Consider the following 14,847-nt stretch of genomic DNA (forward strand, 5'->3'; position numbering starts at 1 on the left):
AGTTTCACAACATCTTTCCGGTAGGAAGGAGACCAGAATTGCACACAATATTCCAACAGTGGCCTAACCAATGTCCTGTACAGCCGCAACATGACCTCCCAACTCCTGTACTCAACACTCTGACCAATAAAGGAAAGCATACCAAACACCTTCTTCACTATCCAATCTACCTGTGACTCCACTTTCAAGGAGCTATGAACCTATACTCCAAGGTCCCTTTGTTCAGCAACACTCCCTAGGACCTTACCATTAAGTGTATAAGTCCTGCTAAGATTTGCTTTCCCAAAATGCAGCACCTCGCATTTATCTGAATTAAACTCCACCTGCCACTTCTCAGCCCATTGGCCCATCTGGTCTAGATCCTGTTGTAATCTGAGGTAACCCTCTTTGCTGTCCACTACACCTCCAATTTTGGTGTCTTCTGCAAATTTACTAACTGTACCTCTTATGCTCGCATCCAAATCATTTATGTAAATGACAAAAAGTAGAGGGCCCAGCATCAATCCTTGTGGCACTCCACTGGTCACAGGCCTCCAGTCTGAAAAACAACCTTCAACCACCACCCTCTGTCTTCTACCTTTGAGCCAGTTCTGTATCCAAATGGTGAGTTCTCCCTGTATTCCACGAGATCTAAGTTTGCTACTCAGTCTCCCATGGGGAATCTTGTCAAACGCCTTACTGAAGTCCATATAGATCACATCTACTGCTCTGCCCTCATTAATCTTCTTTGTTAGTTCTTCAAAAAACTCAATCAAGTTTGTGAGACATGATTTCCCACACACAAAGCCATGTTGACTATCCCAAATCAGTCCTTGCCTTTCCAAATACATGTACATCCTGTCCCTTAGGATTCCCTCCAACAATTGCCCACCACTGAGGTCAGGCTCACCGGTCTATAGTTCACTGGCTTGTCTTTTCTGCCCTTCTTAAACAGTGGCACCACGTTTGCCAACCTCCAGTCTTCCGGCACCTCACCTGTGACTATCGATGATAAAAATATCTCAGCAAGAGGCCCAGCAATCACTTCTCTAGCTTCCTACAGAGTTCTCGGGTACACCTGATCAGGTCTTGGGGATTTATCCAGACATCCAGCACTTCCTCCTCTGTAATCTGGACATTTTGTAAGATGTCACCATCTATTTCCCTACAGTCTATATCTTCCATATCCTTTTCCACAGTAAATACTGATGCAAAATATTCATTTAGTATCTCCCCCATTTTCTGCGGCTCCACACAAAGGCCGCCTTGCTGATCTTTGAGGGGCCCTATTCTCTCCCCAGTTACCCTTTTGTCCTTAATATATTTGTAAAATCCCTTTGGATTCTCCTTAATTCTATTTGCCAAAGCTATCTCGTGTCCCCTTTTTGCCCTCCTGATTTCCCTTTTCAGTATGCTCCTACTGCCTTTATACTCTTCTAAGGATTCACTCGATCTATTCTGTCTATACCTTACATATGCTTCCTTCTTTTTCTTAACCAAACCCTCAATTTCTTTAGTCATCCAGCATTCCCTCTACCTACCAGCCTTCCCTTTCACCCTGACAGGAATATACTTTCTCTGAATTCTCGTTATCTCATTTCTGAAGGCTTCCCATTTTCCAGCCATCCCTTTACCTGCGAACATCTGCCTCCAATCCACTTTCGAAAGTTCTTGCCTAATACCATCAAAATTGGCCTCTCTCCAATTTAGAACTTCAACTTTTAGATCTGGTCTATCCTTTTCCATCACTGTTTTAAAACGAATAGAATATGATCACTGGCCCCAAAGTGCTCCCCCACTGACACCTCAGTCACCTGCCCTGCCTTATTTCCCAAGCGTAGGTCAAGTTTTGCACCTTCTCTAGTAGGTACATCCACATACTGAATCAGAAAATTGTCTTGTACGCACTTAAGAAATTCCTCTCCATCTAAACCTTTAACACTATGGCAGTCCCAGTCTATGTTTGGAAAGTTAAAATCCCCGAACCATAACTACCCCATTATTCTTACAGATAGCTGAGATCTCCTTACAGGTTTGTTTCTCAATTTCCCTCTGACTACTGGGGGGCCTATAATACAATCCCAATAAGGTGATCATCCCTTTCTTATTTCTCAGTTCCACCCAAATAACTTCCCTGGATGTATTTCTGGGAATATCCTCCCTCAGCACAGCTCTAATGCTATCCCTTATCAAAAGTGCCACTTCCCCTCCTCTCTTGCCTCCCTTTCTATCCCTCCTGTAGCATTTGTATCCTGGAACATTAAGCTGCCAGTCCTGTCCATCCCTGAGCCATGTTTCTGTAATTGCTATGACATCCCAGTCCCATGTTCCTAACCATGCCCTGAGTTCATCTGCCTTCCCTGTTAGGCCCCTTGCATTGAAATAAATGCAGTTTAATTTATTCGTCCTACCTTGTCCCTGCCTGCCCTGACTGTTTGACTCACTTCTGTTCTCAGCTGTACCAGTCTCAGATCGATCTCTTTCCTCACTATCTCCCTGGGTCCCACCCCCCCACCCCCCACCTGACTAGTTTAAACCCTCCCAAACAGTTCTAGCAAATTTCCCTGCTAGTATATTAGTCCCCTTCCAATTTAGGTGCAATCTGTCCTTCTTGTACAGGTCACTTCTACCCCAAAAGAGATTCCAATGATCCAAAAATGTGAATCCTTCTCCCATACACCAGCTCCTCATCCATGCATTCATCTGCTCTATCCTCCTATTCATGCCCTCACTAGCTAATAGCACTGGGAGTAATCCAGATATTACTACCCTTGAAGACCTCCTTTTTAAATTTCTGCCGAACTCTCTGTAATCTCCCTTCAGAATCTCAACCTTTTCCCTTCCAATGTTGTTGGTTCCAATGTGGACAATGACCTCCTGCTGGTCCCTCTCCCCCGTGAGAACATTCTGCACCCTCTCTGAGACATCCTTGATCCTGGCACCAGGGAAGCAACACACCATTCTGCTTTTTCTCTCCTGGCCACAGAAACGTCTGTCTGTACCTCTGACTACAGAATCCCCTAACAGAATTGATCTCTTGGAAGCTGACGTACCCCTCGTTGCATTCGAGCCAGTCTCAATACCAGAAACTTGGCTGTTTATGCTACGTTCCCCTGAGAATCCATCACCCCCTACATTTTCCAAAACAGCATACCTGTTTGAAATGGATATATCCACAAAAGACTCCTGCACTAGCTGCCTACCTCTCTTACCCTTCCTGGAGTTAACCCATCTATGTGACTGTATCTGAGACTTACCCCCATTCCTATAACTGCCATCCATCACACACTGTTGCTGTTGCAAAATCCTCATCGCTTCTATCTGTCTCTCCAACCGATCCACTCGATCTGATAAGATTCGCATCCCACAGCATTTATGGCAGATATAATCCGCAGTAACCCTTAAACTCCCACATCTGATAAGAAGTACATATCACGCAAAGGCCCTTTTTGCTCCTTCACAATCTACAGACCCAGAAAATAACACCGTCTTATTCCTCTACAAACACTGCCCCAGGTTAAATTAATAGCAATGGCTTATATTTTAGGTTTAATCAAGAGAAGTATCTCCAAAAACATATAATCAAGAAAGAATCCACCATACTCACTATTGCAGCCTTTCTCTTGGAAAGACTTAAAACAACAATTAACTTATCTGATTCTGTGTTGTGAACTTCACCCAAACAGGTTCCTCCAAGATTAGTTGTGAATTTCACTGTTTGATAATTTTCCCAGATGCACTCCGATGTCCAGCGATACATGAATTCAAACAGCAAAGGCAGTAACTGTGCAGGTTCTCTCTCTCTCTCTCCTGCACTGTCCTCACTATGTGCTTCCTTTGTCTGCTCTTCTCCCTTTTAATCTGCTGTTTTTGGAGATACTTTAAAGAAAACAAACAAAATTCTTAAAGAAGCCAGATTTAACAAATGTTCAGCTTTTGTCAGAATTCAAACAAAAATTTGTAAATCGCCTCTACAGAATAAATAAATGTGATAACTTGCCTTCCTCTCTATCACTACCCAACACACACACACACTCTCTCTCTATCTCTCTTCCCCCCCCCACCCCCCCGCACCATTCCTCAGTTGAATCCAAAGTAACGTTTTGATATGTTTTAGAGTTGAATTCGTTTTGGAGAATCTGAAACATCAATGAAACAGGAGGTAGGTGCAGCACCAGATTGTGATGCACTTCACGGTCAGGCATGGTGTATGTTCATTGTTCAGGAGTAAGTGTGATAGTTTGGGAGGTATTACACAAAGTTAAAAGGAAAGAAGGGCTTGCAGTGACACACTGGCATTTGTAGCTGCAGATGCCTGACCTGCTCTCACAGTCCATCCCCGTCAGCCTCACCCCATCCTCACAATCCACTGGAACCCATCCCTAACCACTCTGTAACATCATTACCCAGGGCAGCCCCCACATTCCCCTCTCAGAGAGATCTCTGTCGCTCTGCCACTCTGATTAAAAGCCTGAAGCACTGCAATTAACTTTCCTGGATATTACTCTTTAAAGTTCCTTCTGTACTTGCAGCTTCAACCAAGTCCAGCTTGTGGATTTGGGATTTGCTGTGGATATCTTTGCATTTATATTTCAAAGGTTTCTATTTTCTTCTGCAGACCTTTCCTTATTCTGCAGGTTTCTGAGTCAGACAGGAGGCTGGAATTTATATGCATTCTCCTTGTTGTGAGCTTGAGTTTTCTTGTTATTAACATGTCCTTCATCTTCACAAAGTTACTTCTAGCTCAGTCTAGTCCTCTTCAGCATCAATCTGACATTGTCTGATACTGTTTGTCCTGAATAAACAATCACATCCAATGGTTCAATGTGATACCATCTCCCACAATCTTCACTCGTTTCTGCAAATGTTTCTTCTCCAAACGACCATTCTTTGTCTTGTCAGTGCCATTCAGAACCTCTGGACCTCACTTAATCTCTAATATTTTGTGATTCCTGAACTGATTCTGTAGGAGGTGCTGTGTGGTCAGTTTACCGTGAGTTTCTGACGTTGTGAGAGTAAAAGAGGATGAGATATTGAAGCCTTTTGTCTGACACTGAACAGAATGAGAACCAAGAAATAGACGAGAAAAGCAAAAGAGGCACCATTTTATACAGCATGAGAAACAGGTGCTGATTGGTTGGCATGGAGATGCAGTTAAACTGTCACTCTTAATTCTCAGAGCAGAGTGGAGGATTCTGATTGGTCAGTGCATTGCCGTGGAAGTCAAGGTTTATTAAAAGTATGCAATATCTGTATAAATGCCTCTTGGCCACATTAAACAGGGTCCAGAATATTAATGAATGTAGTTTCCAACATCTGAGCATATATCACTCTGTGAGCCTGGTCAATGATTCTACATCAGTTTCCTGTGTTACTTATAGCACAGTCTGGATTATTTATGAAGTGATGTCCAGTAGCAGAATCACATTGAATGGTGACTATACCTTTCTGGGGCTTGTGGGACTGGACTGGTTGAACAATTGTAGCCTGTAGCCAGCTGTTAGATACAGCCTGCCAATTGTTAGATCATGTGGCCTATGTACCTGGCATCACACTGGTACTAAAACTCACATATCACCTTACTGATCTGTGTGGTGGTGGGCAAAATATACTTTTCTCTTGGGGTCATCATTGTGTCAGTGGAGCTTGCAGATTTACTCCACAATAGCAGGATGGGACAACTAGCTTTAGCCTTTGTTCAAAGTGATCAATTCACTTTCCTTTCTCAGATAATCTGAGGGAACCATTCAGGGTCAAGGTATGAATGAGGTCCTTTTGTGAGGTTTTGCAATGTACAGGTAGTGATGACTCGATCAGAGTATCCAGCATCTCACAGGATGGTATTGATATGTCCCTATATCTGCATCAAACTTCCATACTGCGCAGATAGCTTGGGTTATTCTCAGTAAATGGCAAGCAGGTTTGATCCTGTGGCATGTGGGACATTAGGAACCTCAGAGTGTATATTGAACAGTGACTGTAGGCTCCAAGCAGATACATGTGTTTGCAGGGAGAATAAAAAGAACAGTGTACTACTTAATGCAGAATGAGTGCAGAATTCCAAGGTGCAGAGGGATCTCTGTGCCCTGGTGCATAGACAATAGTACAAAGATATAGCAAGTAATCAAGAAAATAATGGATCCAACCCTTTACTTTTAGAGGAATTGAACATAAATTTAAAGGATGTTGTGCTTCAGTTCCACACAGCATTGGTGAGATCATATCTCCAATACTGTGGGCTGGTTTGGTCTCCTTAATGAAGGAAGGATGTAAATACATTGGTTCAGAGGAGGTTTACCAGAGGGAGAGCTGGAATGAGTGGGTTGTGTTATGGGGAAAGGGGGGACAGACTGAGCTTGTTTCCATGGGGGGGGGGGATGTGAGGGGTGACTTATTGAAGTGGATAAGATCCTGATGGTCTGGACAAGGTGACCATGAAAAGGATCTTCTTGCGGGTCAGTCCAGAGCAAAGGGGGCACTGTTTTAAAATTAAGGGATGACCAGAAACTGAGAATTTTGTCTGTCTAGGTTGTGCACTGGAGGTAGATCATTGAATAATTGTAAGACTGAGGTGAATAGAGTCATGTTAATCAGGAAAACTGAAGGTTATGGGAATAGATGGAACATAGAATTTGACTCAAACTGATCAGCGCTGATCTTATTGAATGATGGGATAGGATAAAGGGGCTGAATGGCTCATTTCTGTTCATAATGTCTATGGTGGTAGGATCATTTTGAGGAGAGGACCCATTAACGGAATAATTCTAAATTGATTGCTTTTGGTTTCTTTCAGTAAATTAATGAATAAGGCATGAAAGTCACTTGCAATGTGTCCTTGGTTTATATTTTATCACAGATTTGTCTTATCACTTCAGTTTCAGGTCCTCCGAGGGTTCTGAGAGTCCCAAAAGCTGTGTTGCCTGATACCCCGGTTCAGGATATCTCCTCTGAGTGGCAGAGAAAATTGGAGTGGGAGGGGAAAGGTCCAGTCATTGTGGTTCATGTAGCTACCAATAATGTGGGTAGGAAGAGGAAAGAGATTCTGCGGAAGGTATATGAGGCCTGTGACCAGTGGAGTGCCACAAGGATCGATGCTGGGTCCATTACTTTTTATCATTTCTATAAATGATTTGGATATGAGCATAGGAGGTATGGTTAGTAAGTTTGCAGATGACACCAAAATTGGAGGTGTAGTGGACAGCAAAGAAAGTTAGCTCAGATTACAACAGGATCTGGACCAGATGGGCCAATGGGCTGAGGAGTGGCAGATGGAGTTTAATTCAGATAAATGCGAGGTGCTACATTTTGGAAAGGCAAATCAGAGCAGGACCTCTACACTTAATGGTAAGATCCTAGGGAGTGTTCCTGAACAAAGAGACCTTGGAGTGCAGGTTCATAGCTCCCTGAAAGTAGAGTCACAGGTAGATAGGATAGTGAAGAAGGCGTTTGGTATGCTTTCCTTTATTGGTCAGAGTATTGAGTACAAGGGTTGGGAGGTCATGTTGCAGCTGTACAGGAAATCGGTTAGGCCAGTTTTGGAGTTTGCATGCATTTCTCGTCTCCTTCTTATCGGAAAGATGTTGTGATGATTGAAAGGGTTCAGAAAAGATTTACAAGGATGTTGCCAGGGTTGGAAGATTTGAGCTATAGGGAGAGATTGAATAGGCTGGGGCTGTTTTCCCTGGAGCGTCGGAGGCCGAGGGGTGACCTTATGGAGGTTTATTAAATTATGAGGGGCATGGATAGTGTAAATAGATGGTGTAAATGGATAGTGTAAAAAGGTCTTTTCCCTGGGGTAGCGGGAGTCCAGACTAGAGGGCATAGGTTGAAGGTGAAAAGAGAAAACTTTAAAAGCCACCTAAGGGGCAACTTTTTCACACAGAAGGTGGTACGTGTATGGAATGAGCTACCAGAGGAAGTGGTGGAGGCTGGTACAATTGCAACGTTTAAAAGACATTTGGATGGGTATATGAATAGGAAGGGTTCAGAGGGATATGGGCCAAGTGTTGGTCAATGGGACTAGATTAGGATAGGATAGCTGGTTGGCATGGAGACATTGGACCAAAAAGTGTTTCTGTGCTGTACCTCTCTGTGACTCTGTGAGCAGCAGGTGATTAAAGTAAAAAGCAGGACCCAAAGAGTAATAGTCTCTGCATTACGAACTGAGTCATGAGCAAATTGTCACAGGGCCATTAAGATCAAAGAGGTAACTGTGTGGCTCAAAGGTTGGTGTGGGAGGGACAGATTTGAATTCATGGGACAGTTTTTGGGGAAGGAGGGAGCTGTTCCATTGGGACAGAGTCCACCTGAATCACGCTGGTACCAGAGTCCTGGCCAATCGCATATCTAGGGCTGTGGATAGGAGTTCAAACAATGGGGGGGAGGTTCATTTGCATGGAAAATTATGAAAAAGTTAAAGGAGGGGAACGGCTCATCAGAGGTTATTAAAGTTTTCAGGACAAAAGTAATAAGACAGAATATGGAAAGGGGAATTGAACTTCAGGCACAGCAGGTAAAGGGGCAACAATGGGAAGGGGTGCAGTCAGTGCAGGGTCATCTGACGGTTTTCTGCTGAAATGTACACGGTATACGAAACAAGGGGAATTAAGCTTGTGCTGCAGATTGAAATTGGCAGCGATGATACTGTGGGTATGACAGATATGGCTCCAAGGGGGTCAGGGCTGGGAAATAAATATCCAGGCTACACAGCCTATCAGATAGGACAGGCAGATGGGCAGAAGATTGCCTTATTGGTAAGAAATGAAATTAAACCAATAGCAAGGAGTGAAATGGAGTCGGAAGGTATAGAATCTGTGGAGGTAAAGTTGAGCAACCACATAGGATAAAAGACCCTGATGGGAGTTGTCTGTAGGACCCGAGCAATTGTCAGGATGTGATCAGCAGCATGTGACAATAGTTTTGATCTGATTGGTTGGTGTTATTTGATCGTTCCAAAATCAATCCACAACTATTTCTTGATTTGCAGTTAGATTTTACGTTTCACACTCAAACCCCCATCTCTCTGTCTCTTTCTCTATCTATCTATCTATCTATCCATCTGTCTACTCTGTCCCTCCCTCTGTGTCTCCATTTCTATCTATCTATTTATCTGTCTCTTTCTTTGTCTCTGTCTCTCTTTCTCTGTCTGTCTATCTCTCCTTTTGTTTCTGTCACTCTCTCTGTCTCTGTCCCTCTCTCTTTCTCTCTCTCACACACACTCCCTTTGTCTCTTTCTCACACTCTTTCTCTCACTTTTCTCTCTCTCTCTCTCACTCACACACACTCTCCCTTTGTCTCTCTCACACACACTCTCTTTCTCTCATACTCTCTCTCTCGCTCTCTCTCTCTCTCTCAATGACAGTCAACTCCCATTCCCTGGCCATTGGGCCAGATCCTTATGCTCCTTCAGATGGATAATCATTCCCTGATCACTAATACCCAAACCCCCAATCTCCCCGATCAATCAGAAAGGGCAAGGTTTAGTAACCAGGCAGGGGCTGAGGGGAAAGAGAGGTGAGAGCTAGGGCGCGAAAAGTGGGGAAGATGAGTGGATAGAAATCAGGAGTACAGGGGAGGGACCTAGGACAGGACTTAATGTCTTTGATTGCTGCACTCACACAGTGTACTTACATCTTTATTCAATTGATTTTTCAGGAGTGTCCAGGGGATTTTCCGGCAGATTAAACAGCCTCGATTCCTCGCCTCAAACCATACAGTTTCATCATCTATTCCATTTGTTGCTTACATTTCAATCAAAGTCTCTTTGCAAATCTCCACAAAACCCAGACTGTTACCAAAGAGGGATTGTCCAGTCACAGGACAGGCGTAGGACAGGCATAGGACAGGCACAGGACAAGCGTAGGACAGGCGCAGGACAGTCACAGAACTGGTGCAGGACAGTCACAGGGCAGGTGTAGGACAGGCATAGGACAGGCACAGGACAAGTGTAGGACAGGCATAGGACAGGCACAGGACAAGTGTAGGACAGGCATAGGACAGGCACAGGACAAGCGTAGGACAGGCACAGGACAGGCATAGGACAGGCGCAGGGCAGTCACAGAACTGGTGCAGGACAGTCACAGGGCAGACGTAGGACAGGCACGGGACAGGCATAGGACAGACACAGGACAAGTTTAGGACAGGCATAGGACAGGCGCAGGGCAGTCACAGGACAGTCACAAATCTGGTGCAGGACAGTCAGTCAGCAAGGTGCAGAATCAAAGCCTCTGCTCTTACTCCCCAAACTTTCACCGTAGACTCATAGAGGTGTACAGAACAAAGCCATGTTGACTATCCCAAATCAATCCTTGCCTTTCTACCTACAAATCCTAGCCACCCAACGCCTGGAGGAAGAACACCTCATCTTCCACCTTGGGACCCTCCAACCACACGGGATCAATATGGATTTCACCAGTTTCTGCATCTCCCCTCCCACCACCTCATCTCAGATCCAACTCTCCAACACAGCACCACCCCCTTGAACTGTCCTACCTGTCCGTCTTCCTTCCCACTAATCCACTCCACCCTCCTCTCTGACCTATTACCATCACACCCCCACCTGCATCTACCTATCGCTTTCCCAGCGACCTTCCCACCCCAGCCCCACTCCCCCTCCTATTTATCACTCAGCCCCTTTACCTCCACCACCCCCACCCCCAACATTCCTGATGAAGGGCTTGTGTCCAAAATGTCAATTTTCCTGCTCCTCAGATGCTGCCTGACCACCTGTGCTTTTCCAGCACCACACTTTTCAACTTTCCAGATACATTTCCTGTCCCTCAGGATTCCCTCCAACAACTTGCCCACCACCGACTCAGGCTCACTGGTCTACAGTTCCCTGGCTTGTCCTTACCACCCTTCTTAATCAGTGGCACCACGTTAGCCAACCTCCAGTCTTCTGGTACCTCACCTGTGACTATCGATGATACAAATATCTCAGCAAGAGGCCCAGCAATCACTTCCTTAGCTTCCCACAGAGTTCTCGGGTACACCTGATCAGGTCCTGGGGATTCATCCACCTTTAACCATTTCAAGACTTCCAGCACTTCCTCCTCTGTAATCTGGACATTTTGCAAGATGTCACTATTTCTTTCTTCATGTTCTATATCCACCAGCTTTTCTCTCTGTTAATTTGATGTGGCCATCGCTGGCTGGTTCAGCATTTATTGCCCATCCCTAATTACCCTGGAAAGGCTACGGTCACCCGCTCCCTTCCTGTGCCTTCGAAATGGTGGACAGGCTTTCAGGAGCCAGGAAGAGAGTTACTCGCTGCAAACTTCCCAGCCTCTGACAATCAGAAATAAGTGGGAGAGTCTTCCCTGGGGCTGTGGAAGAGGATTAAATGGGTGGGTGGGTCAGTGATGGGGTGGAGGGGGGGGAGGGGGGATGGTTTAGGGCTGGGGAGGGTGTGTTACTGAGAGCTGATTCCCTTTTGCAGTGGATTCCGATTTCCTGGCCAAAGGGTGAATTGTGTGTTCAGATCCAATCTGCATTTTCAATGCTGATTTATTTGTTGATGGTTTCTACAGGGGTTTGAGTGCATTCCACAGTGTGAAGGTTAAATTTATTTTACTGTCGAGCAGAAAGCTGGATCTGTGCAATGATTAAGATAGGACCCGCATCTGTTCATTGTTGCTATGCACTTTATTTTACTGCACCATCACTGCAGAATAATGAAGTGCTAATTTAATTATTTCTCCAATTTTATAGCAAACAGTTGTCATTACTTGTGCTCCACATCCCATTAATCATACGTTACTAATTTGGCTCTGGCTTGAATGAGGGGAGATCCATTTACTGGGAGGAATTTCAATATTCCAATGATTGCCATGTTTCCGATTGACTCATCCTCTCAACTACAGCAGTCACAGCTTTCCCAGGACCATACTCCTCAGCCTTCACTACCCACCCACTTCCTCCTCTCATCACTCTGCCCTTACTCCCCCCTCATAACCCCTTAACCTGCTTCACTGTCCCCTCACCCTCCCCCCAACATCCCTCCATCGTCCTCACTTCCCATTGACCCCCTGATTTTTCCTTCAATTTCTGCTTGCAGCCCCTCGCTCCCCCATTATCCCCCCTCTCTCCCTTCTCTAGGCAATGAGTGCCTGTGCGTCTGTGTCTGTTTCTGTGTGTGAATGTGTGTACCGGTCTTTCTGTTTGTCTGTGTGTGTGTACCTGTGTGTATGTCTGTGTGTACTTGTCTATCTATGTCTGTCCATATGTACCTGCCTGCATGTGTCTGTGTGTGTATGTCTATGTGTGCACCTATCTATGTTTGTCTGTGCGTGTGTACCTGTCTGTGTGTGTGTGTGTACATGTGTGTTTGTGTGTGTACCTGTCTGTCTATGTTTGTCTATGTATGTGTACCTATCTGTGTGTGGCTGTGTATGTGTGTACTTGTGTGTGTCTCTGTCTATGTGTCTATCTGTATAACTGTGTGTGTGTGTGTGTGTGTGTGTGTGTGTATCTGTCTGTCTGTGTCTATGTGTATAACTGTCTCTATGCATTGTGTATCTGTCTGTCTGTGTGTCTATGTGTATAACTGTTTGTCTGTGTGTGTTTGTCTGTATGTCTGTATGTGTGTGTCTATGTATATAATGGGGTGTGTGTGTCTATGTGTATAACAGGGTGTGTGTGTTTGTGTGTGTGTGTGTCCAAGCTGACAGATTGCCCGGTGCCTCTGTAGCAATGCAGAAAAGAAAGACAGAGAAGGAGAGAGTGAGGGAGAAGAGAAGGAGGGAGGAGTGGAAGGTGTACAAAGAGGAGACAAGATCTGTGATTGTGTTTATGACAAAGAGCATTGGGTGGGCTGGTATTTAGCTCTGAGCTTGGGGAGAGCAGGCAGATGGTATAAAAACCTGGCAGCTCCAAACATGGCACTGCCCCCTGTCCCAGAGCACAGTGCAGTAATCTATTATCACTGCCCTCTTGCACCCACGCTGTTTGCTATTCCACAACAGTCTTCCAAGTGTTGGAATGAATAATGGAAGAAATCTCACACAGACCATGTCTCTTCAAATCCATCACTTTATTTCAATAAGAGCATGCAGCAAGGCCAGTGGAGAGACACTGCCAAAGGCAGACATTTCTGAGCGACCAACCCAGGGCATATTCTGGGGCAGGTGGCACTAGAACCCAGGCCTTTTGGCTCAGAGGTAGGGACAATACAACTGCACCGTAAAAACTCTTCGGTGCAAGATGAATACAAAGAAAGAGACAGCCTGAGGGAGACATTGAGGCAGACATGAGAGAGAAATACTGAAGGGGAGAGGAAAAGAGAGAGAGAGAAGCAGGAAGAGAAACGCACAGTTCCTGCACTTGTTGTTGATCAGCAAAATTACAAAACAAACAATATATTCCCATCATTGCAGTTTTCAAAACCAATGAAGTCTTAGGTGAGTTAATACTGGAATGCAATTCAGGAAAATAGCAGATACTTGAGAGTGTGTTACAGACTGGAATCTAATCGAGGGGTTCGGGTGGGTGGTTTATATACAGAATAACAGATACCCGGGAGGGAGTTACAGACTGGAATCTTATTGAGGGGTTCAGGGCGGGGTTTATATTTGGAATAACAGATAACTAGGGGAATAGGCTACAGACTGGAACCTACTGGAGGGGTTTGGTGGGTTATGGATCTGTTGTTGGAAATGTGATGAACCCAGTTTGGTGATTTTGACATTTGCTGTGATATCTAATCAACGTGAGCAAACTGCTTGACCACACAGTGTTACATGGTACACAGCATTCCATCAGGAATATATGATGTCGGTGTAAACGGCCTCCAGTTTTTATTGCAGATTGAGGGTGAAACACGTTGATACTGACATGGGGCAAACTGTTTCTCTTGAACTAAGCTGCCTTGCCAACAGGGGGTAATATTAAACTTTGCAATAAAGTGAAAATTGAGACAGATGTTTCTCGTGCCATTTAGGACCCACATGAATGGCTCAGACCCGTGATGCACAACTGAAGCAAGACTGAAAGCAGCAGGAGAGAGGCAAGTTAATTCCACTGACCGTGATAAAATGCCAGCAATAAAGGATCAGAGAGGTTTGGGGGGGCAGGGTGGGTGGCATGCTGAATGTTCCCAGAGAAGGAATTGCTCAGATTGCAGATACTTGCAGCTCATGAATTAAAATAATCAGACGGTGTAATGAGTCTTAAAGAGTCACACTCGGGAATAAGATGGAGGCAGTACATTGTGGAGCAGCTCCTGTTTGCCCAGGGAAAGGGGGGACTTTGAACTAGTTTATAAATTATTAATTTACTTCAAAAATGGGCTGGACCTGTCACTGGCTGTAAAAGCGGTCACCTCATCCAACCAGGTGATGTCAGGTTCAATCTGATCGCAGAACAGAAACTTTCTCTCCACGAATGGTCTCGTGTCTCCAGGAGGATGTATCCCTGGGTTGTTTTGATCTGATAGGTGTAGGGCTGGGGAGATGTGCAGGTTGGGTGGAGCAGATAGCCTTTGGCTTATCCTTACTCTGCTATTATCTGTGTCTGATTTCAGCACAGTGAGGACAGAGCAAGAGAACGAAGGCGCAGGCAGGAGGAACACTTAGGGTGGAGAATTGCAAGCTCAAGAGAACCAGCAATGTTCAGAGGAGCACAGGGAAAATGGAGACGAGAACACTTCTAAAGGGAAGGTGCATTTGGAGGTGAGAGCCAGGAAATTAATCCGCTTTGTGACACAACTCTTGCCACGAAGATCCAACTTCTGTTCGGTTATCTCCATAACTCGCTCACTGTCCCAGGGGAAGGTCAGAGAGGGCAGCTTCCCTTGCCAGGTCTCCACCTGGAAGGGGGTAGCCAATGTTTTGCCAACCTGGGAATTTGCCCAAGATGACAGACAAGGGGAGC

At 45.1% G+C, this 14,847-nt stretch overlaps 1 protein-coding gene across 17 annotated transcripts in view; it reads left to right on the forward strand.

Annotated features, from left to right (window-relative positions):
- The window catches only part of LOC140458399 (leucine-rich repeat and immunoglobulin-like domain-containing nogo receptor-interacting protein 1), a 548,017-nt gene that overhangs the window by 473,613 nt on the left and 59,557 nt on the right, over window positions 1-14,847 (forward strand). For 11 of the 17 annotated variants that reach the window (XM_072552882.1, XM_072552885.1, XM_072552881.1 and 8 more), the window contains 2 exons: window positions 13,916-13,981; window positions 14,498-14,645. The exons of 4 other annotated variants lie outside the window; for them this stretch is intronic. The gene's annotated coding sequence lies outside the window, so the exon portion shown is untranslated. The remainder of the gene's footprint in view (window positions 1-13,915; window positions 13,982-14,497; window positions 14,646-14,847) is intronic. 2 more of the 17 variants (XM_072552886.1, XM_072552893.1) reach the window with 1 other exon arrangement.

Source organism: Chiloscyllium punctatum, chromosome 33 (genome assembly GCF_047496795.1).
Source record: "Chiloscyllium punctatum isolate Juve2018m chromosome 33, sChiPun1.3, whole genome shotgun sequence".
Lineage (NCBI taxonomy): Eukaryota > Metazoa > Chordata > Chondrichthyes > Orectolobiformes > Hemiscylliidae > Chiloscyllium > Chiloscyllium punctatum.